Genomic DNA, 7,866 nt, shown 5'->3' on the forward strand with positions numbered 1-7,866 from the left:
CCATGGCAGTACCTGAACGCATCATGATGTAGTGGCAGTGTGTGCATATAGATTTTAGAAGTAATGTGTGTTACACCAGAATTATTGTTTTTCAATTGAATTTCTCTTCTGGATGTATGCATGTAACTCAGGAGGACAGTAACCTAATTATAAGAGCCTTTTCTGAGCTGCCACTTCTAAAACTACTTGGTTAAGGACAAATAAACATTATGGTTGAAAGAAACTGATGTTCACTGTTGGAGACGTGATGTGAACATTTCACTTTTTACGGCCGACCGTCTAGCAGAAAACGCCTTTTGGGCATATGGGGACATCCAATCCAGGTGTAAATCTGCTTTAACTAGGGGTTTTCAAAGGCTGACACATTAAGATTTAGAGTTATAACTCTGAGGAGGAGTATATGCTTTGACACAAATTGCAGTGCTTGGGTGCCAAGTACTTTCATTTCCCTTCACCTCAAGCACAGTGTTTACCTTTAAAGCCAGCCAGAGAATAAATGCAGATATTTTTCGAGAAAATGTACTGAATGTCCATAGGAATAAACCTTAACTAATATTGTACGTCTTTATTTGTATTTAAAATGAAGGAATATTTACATAATTGTGAAAATGTGTGTTTTCTCTGCATAAGTAATTGTATCCACTCACCCCACACTGTCTCATAAATCAAAGTAGCAACAAAAGGGGGCAGTTGTCAGGCGCCAGACTCCATCCATACAGCACAACTGGCCCGGGTACAGATGGTGAGGGAAATAAAAGCCAGTTTATTTTCGCATGCGTCATTAATACAAGCAATGACCCCTGAACCTGGCAGCGGCACACAGCAACTCTGAGACGTCAGACATACCTTCTCAGCACCTCCAAGCCTAACTGCAGAAAGGTGTCATACAGATATGTCAATAACAAGTCACACGCATGTGAACAACCTCACGCTTTCTGAAAACATGTTGAGTTCTCACCTCATGTGTTGCTAGTATAGCTTCATATACTGTACAGTGATAATGATCTCACTTCCTTTTTAACTCTGACTTACATAGAGGTGAGTCCCCAGGAAGTGCGTAGGCGTTGAAGTAAATGTTTTTTTGGAAAATGTAAAAGTTCTGTGTCTTCACGTGAAGCTTTTTAGCACAGAAATCGTTTTTTACTGTTGATTTACATTGGGAAAGATATGTCCGTAAATCAGAGTTAAAAAAAATGTTCAGCTGATATCTTGCCAGTACAAACACTTGAATAGCCCTCATTCAAATCATCAGGACCCTAAGAGTTGTGAATAGCGCTAATAGCCAAGAGACAGTCGAGTGCTACGTGACGGTATGCGGGGTTTTAACGAAAAGCAACATAGCACTTTTACATATGGGGCCCATGGATGCAGAAGATCGGCAAAGGTTTTTCTTTCAGGCCATGTTGGCTTCATGGGCCACTGAGCAATTTGTATAGGAATGAACGGAGGTCTGCTTCCAACACTATATCCAATTATCTTAATACATCCATGCATAGAGACAAATTACAGGTCATATATCACTATGGGGGCGAAAATATAGCAAGTTTGCATCTGAAAAACCAACGTGTCCATAAAGCGTGTGCGGTTACATGTTAATGTGGGACATTTTTTAAAGGGATATATTCTGTACTGTAGTTAATGACAGTAAGACCAGTGAAATGTACACTTAACAAGTGTAACCCTTACAGGCTATGACAAGATTTAAGCATGCAAGATCCTGCCAGGCTTCATCCGTGTTTACTAGAGCCAATAACACCCGAGAAAAAAAAACTTCCACGCAAGACGTTTACAGATTAATGTCCGTCAGCATGTTGGCTTAATCACCGGAAGCTCATCCATCACGGTGACAAATAGCCTCGGACCGCTGCTTCAATCAGACGACATCTTCTGGAGTGGTCGTTGCTCTACAGCCGCATAAATCCTGCTGCTGATCCACTACTCTCATCAGGAATACATAACATAACTTCATTGGAGGATCCATCCATCACTGGGCTCCTGCATGCACCATTATTTTCAAAGTCCAACTCCTGCACTTGAGCTCAGTCAGATACTGTCTCCCAGTACAGATCATTCAGAATAAAACTGGAGCCCGCTGTCATTTGGCTGCCAGCTCACAAACACAGCAGTCTGTCTATGAAACATTTATGCAACAAAGGGGTTACTGGTGACAGGAGTGGAGCCAGAGACGGCATCTTAAAAGCTGACATGTTTTGATCAGCCGCTGAACAGCAGGACTGGACTTTAAATAGAGACACAAAACAAAACAGCATCTGACAGTCGGTGGTTTGTTTATGTTGATGCAAAAACTCAATCTGCATACTGATGAGAAATATGTATGCATCCATTATAATTTCAGGATGTGCTGTGTTAATACGCTATTTAATGCTATAGCTCTTATAATTGGGGGACGAACCAACGTTGCTGAAGAGAAGTTTTTGTTTAATTTTTTATTTAATCATTTAGTCTTTTGAATTTCAAGAAATAATGAAAAATGGTCCAATTTCCCAAAACCCAAGGTGACCACCAATTATTCAATTTATAATGATAACAAAAAATAGCAAATTATCACAATCGATCCAATAAATGGTTTGCCATTTTGGTTGAAAAAGTTAATTGGTTATCAGAAACATTTTACAATTACTTTCTGATCCACCATTGTGTTAGGATTATTTATGTTCTTTTTTAATGAGAAAAGGCCAACTCTGGTCAAGCAAAAGCTTCAATCCATAAGAACATTGCATACTGTCTGAAGGGCAGTCAGCTGACCCTGTTGTGTGTTAGTGTTGCACACCGATGAACACTTGACACTAACCTTCCCGCAGCAGTGACTGAAATAACCCCTAAAAGAGAGGTCAAATGCTTCATTTGAGAAACACAGAGTGCTGTTTCAGGCTCTCAGGCTGCATGTATCCCACAGAAGGGGAGAAAAAAAGGTGTCTGAGCAGGGCCAGAATGCGTGAGTCACTGGGAAAACGTGTGAGCGCAGGGCATCTGAAGGGCTGTTCAAACGTGAGACAGTGAGGCTTTAGGACGGTCGGTTACCCAGTCTGGTGCAAAATGTCTCACAAAAGCCTCACAAAAGACAAAGTGGAGCAAGAGAACGTTGGCAGGATGTCAGGCAGCAAAGTGTTCTGAGTTCTAGTGTCTTTTTATGAATCATAACACAAGCCGGGGCTTTGACAAAATATGCATATATTTCCAAATATGCATATTTTTCTCAGATGTATTAGTACTAGTGTTAAAGAGAGCTCTCCACTTTTTAGAAAATGAAATCTGTGCAAACACACAGGAGCACCAGCGTGTTAAATCTGTGCGACGTTAAATGCATGATGGCAGAACAATTCACATGAAAGTCTTCAATTGGAACCCACATGTCTCCGCTAATAAAAGCCGCTCCGCTGCACAAACATTCACTGCGCATGTTTAGCAAATGACACAAAGGCACAATACTGTGACAACATGAGGCAGTCAACTAATGCCAGCCAATTCCCGGAAGCACCCCCCCCCCACACACACACACACACAAATGACAGCTTTGAAGTATCACTTGTTGTTTTATCTTCTGGACTGAAACTAATGCAGTCTGCGCTTCTGGATTGGTCCAAACAGGATGCATTATCACTGTCAGTGTCTAATGACCTCTGTACATCTGAAAAGGGCAACAGCTCTGCATGTTTTCCGCCACATTCTTCTCAGTTCACATGATGAAGTGCTTTCTGATTGAATTCTGTGAGATTCCCTCAGCCCTTTCAATTGAATTGACTTCCCTTTGGGAAATATCCAATACGGATTTCAATAACAAAGGCATTCCCTCTTTGTCTGTGTTGCCATAATTAAGAGTGTACAGCTGGTCTGTCTCTGAAAGAAGAATCACTGGTATTTCTAATGAAAACCAAAGAGGCAAAATTCATCCTTGACATGTCTGTTTGAAAGGCCGTAACATCTTGCTTTTTCATATTTAATAGACGAGTTATGACATAAATATTCATTGTCTCTTCTTGCATGCTCTTTATCATGTTGCACAAAGCCCTGCTTCACATGCAGATTTGTCATTGATGGCAGCGTGATTCATTGTTTATTTACTTTAAGTTCCTTTTGAATGAATACTTCATCAGCCCCGATACAGACACGGAAGTTTACGCTGCATCTAAATCAAGAACGATCAGCTGGAGATAACGCAGCTCAACTTATCTTGGAGTAATTCAGTCACTAAACACACGGAAATCTGCGGCGGGAGAGATGCAATGAGCTCAAACAAAACAGAGTGCCTGCTGGAGGCCACGCACACTCCACTATACACCCAGTGCTGGCATTTAAATCATTCTAATCATCCATCCCACTCACGGTGTAATAATATATCGCAGCGAGAAAGAGAATCCCCCACGACATTTACGACGCCTACATCGCAGCTTCCCACTCAGACTCTGTCAACTTGTAAGCAAACTGTTACACACACACACTGTGCATCACATGTTCACATAGTAGGTTTAGTATGTATCATTATGACATGTGTGCTTTAAAGAGCCAAGTGCTATTTAGCAAGTAATATCATATTAAATTATTAGTTTAGTCTGTAAAAGGTCACACACAAAAAAGAAAATGCCCATTAAATGTCAAACCTCAAAATGATCTGATTGTGTGTCTAATTTAAAGTCTGAAAAATCCTAAATATTCAGTTTACAGTGATTTAGATAAGCATATTGTGACAATTTCAGACCCAAATAATAGAAATGTCCTTAATAAACGACCAGCCTCTTTAATAGTTGATCAAATTTCTCTCATTGGAATTATCTATTTACCCCCTCAGCCTCTGATTTAGTTTAGTTTAGTCTGAACACTTTCTGTATAAAACCGTTATGTCCTGGCAAGCAGCTTTACGTGCACAAGGCTCAAGTACAGTAATTAACACACTCTGTGTTACTCTGCACATTAACTCCTTCAACTTGGAAGTAATGAGGGGAAGAAGGAAGAGGTTAAGGTGATGTGATGCAACCCGAGGGCATGTCTTAACCATTAACCCATTAAGCCCTCACATGAATCCACATTATAACCACGTGCTGTATAGATGTTCCCAGCATGTCCTGAGATGCATTTAAATGAGTCTGGCAGAGATCTGTTAACTGTTTATAAATGTCAATTAAGGCTGTTGTGGTGTGAGCTGAGGGAAGCTTAATGAGCAGGTGATGGCTCCTCAGATCCTGAACACACTTCATCACATGTAATGATCTGAATGAGAACTATAAGATGAATCTGCTTCAGGCACCTGGAACTGGTTAAAAAACAATGTGTCTCTTTAACGCATGGTGATCCATCTGGCCAGCGTTCCCAAGCCATCCCACATTTGCCTCCGGGCAGTCTGTGGTCTGCTGGGTGTCTCAGGTACAGGACAAAGGGAAGAGAGGACCACTCCCGTCCCTCCTGAGGCTTCCCTTGCCTCCCATTGGTCAGCGGGAGATCCTTTTGTTTTGGCTCTTACGGTAACAACGCATCTCATGAATGGAAGCCTCACTATTGCTGATAGAACATGTGAGAAAATGTGTTTTTTGTAGAATAAAATAACTCCCTTTGCAACAGTTCGTGACTGTGATTTGATGTTTCCGATTATAATTGATACATCTGCCTAATTATCTTTCTGGACATGCTGTTAACTCAAGCAGCAGCTCCTTCTTCCACTTTAAACCGAGTCCACTCCCGAGTCAGATTAGAATACATAGTGACCCATTCATTCTATACGGCCAGCGGGCGCCTGTCCGCTGAAAGGAGCCCGTTATATTGGCGATGTCTCAGTCGTTACAGGGCACCCACAGTCAAATCCTCAAAAAACTTTTCCATTTCTGCACCGAGGGCACGAACTTCCTCGGAACTGATGGAGACAATAACAAGAACTGCAGATGCATTGATGAGATGCAAAACACACATGGCTAAACATCGTGGAGAAATGATACTGTGTGAAATAAATAAAACCCTACCATTAGTTTTCTTCTTTACGCGACCACCCGGATCGAACAACTTCTCATTGCCGGCTAGTATATTTCCATTCCGGTCACGGGATTAATGGCATTTTGTAAATCCGTGTAATTATTTTTTTGTTTCCAATCCGCTGGCGGTTACATGTGAACAAGTTGTAGACTCTGCGCGCTGTGACAGCCTCTCTTTCTCTTCTGCTTCTCTCTCAAGCTCCCGATATGGACGGTGGGAGTCAGCCTCTCTCTCTCTCTCCTCTCTCTCTCTCTCTCTCTCTCTCTCTCTCTCTCTCTCTCTTCTCTCTCTCTCTCTCTCTCTCTCTCTCTCTCTCTCTCTCTCTCTCTCTCTCTCTTCTCTCTCTCCTCTCTCTCTCTCTCTCTCTCTCTCTCTCTTCTCTCTCTCTCTCTCCTCTCGCTCGTCTCTCTATCTGTCTCTCTCTCTGTGTCTATGTCTCTCTAATGGTGGGGAGGTGAGGGGCAGCAAAAGGGGGAGGGAGCAGGGGACCCTTACTAAAGAGCAACATCAGACTATAATTTCTTTACAAGCAGGAAATGCACCTCTACTAGAATTTAATTGTAATAAACATAATAAATAACACATTAAAGGGTCACTTCACCTGCATTTTCAAAAGCACATTTGTTTTACTTACTCTAAGTTTTGGTTTTCTTTCCCCATTCAGATTTTCACCCCAATATTATTCATTTTAATTGGCATTTCCTATGCGTGAGCTCAAAACGGTGCTCATTGTGGTTCTCAGTATTTAAAGGTTGCATGAAAAAAACCTTGAAAAACTTCCCAGTGGCTTATGGTGGTTTGTTGTAGTATCTGCAGTATTCCCGGTTGGATTCCTGCCATGGAGCTTTGTTGCATGTCATATTACTAATTAAAAATAGATAAGTAAATCAACATTAACAGCCACAAACAGTGTCCCATCATTATGTAGTCCTGGCTGAAAGTATAGGCTACTTGATCAAATCATAATTTACTTTACTACTTCCTTTACATATACACACTTTATGTTTGGAGCCAGATTATATACTATATTGATACCAACTCACATAACCTCACAAATAAAACATAGAAAAATAGAGAAAGGCATGACATGATATACATGTATTAAAAGGTCATTTTAATACCCAGTTTTTACGGTGGCTTATTCAGAGTTACCATTGTTTCTTGAGAGAAGGGTTACGATTCGATTTTGATGAAAGTTCTATATGTTAATTTATTGTCAATAAATCCACTGAAAAGGCAAACATAATAGTGTGTTTTACATTGTGTTTGATCTCTTTGAAGGATTTGTTGAAAACACAAATATTGTATAAGGGTACAGTTACAGTATGCCAATCTTACCATTGAATGGTATTCGTCAAAGACCATCGCGCTAGACATTTTTCATTGATATCATTTTGTTGAGGCAGAAACGGTGGTGGATGGACGTGGATGGTACAGAAAAAGGGTAAATATGGCTTTTTTAATGATTGGGAACTGGCCCTTTAAGCTCATTCAGATCTGCAATCAACACTACAGATCTGTGTAGCCACTAAATAAATACAAAAGCAGCATAAACCTAATTGTTTCTTTTGGACCATCTATGTATTGTTGTGGTGCTGGCTCCTAATAGGGTGTATAGTGTTGGGGGAGGGGGCCGCGCCCACCAAGACAGCTGCTGCTCACCGGTTGGTTATTCAGACCATTAAGGCAAAGAAAGATTTATAGGAGGCCACATTATGTCTTTATGTTTGTTAGGTTTCCTTTGCTCTACTTAAGCTCTGTGGTGAGGGCGGTCTATGACTGCTAGAGCTCAATTTTAACGAATTAAAAAAAATAACAAGGTTTCTGCCCCCGAGACAAATAAATATAACAGAAAGCAGTGCAATTACCTGGAAAAACAAAATCCAA

General features: G+C 40.8%; 1 protein-coding gene across 2 annotated transcripts in view; it reads right to left on the bottom strand.

Annotated features, from left to right (window-relative positions):
• The window catches only part of LOC117544719 (carbohydrate sulfotransferase 15-like), a 32,859-nt gene extending 26,666 nt beyond the window's left edge, over positions 1 to 6,193 (bottom strand). Inside the window, exon 1 of one of the 2 annotated variants that reach the window (XM_034214069.1) lies at positions 5,970 to 6,193. The gene's annotated coding sequence lies outside the window, so the exon portion shown is untranslated. Of the gene's footprint in view, positions 1 to 647; positions 726 to 5,969 lie in introns of those variants that run through there. The other variant, XM_034214078.1, reaches the window with a different exon arrangement.
• Positions 6,194 to 7,866: the final 1,673 nt, after the last annotated feature.

This window comes from Gymnodraco acuticeps, unplaced genomic scaffold (assembly GCF_902827175.1).
Source record: "Gymnodraco acuticeps unplaced genomic scaffold, fGymAcu1.1, whole genome shotgun sequence".
Lineage (NCBI taxonomy): Eukaryota > Metazoa > Chordata > Actinopteri > Perciformes > Bathydraconidae > Gymnodraco > Gymnodraco acuticeps.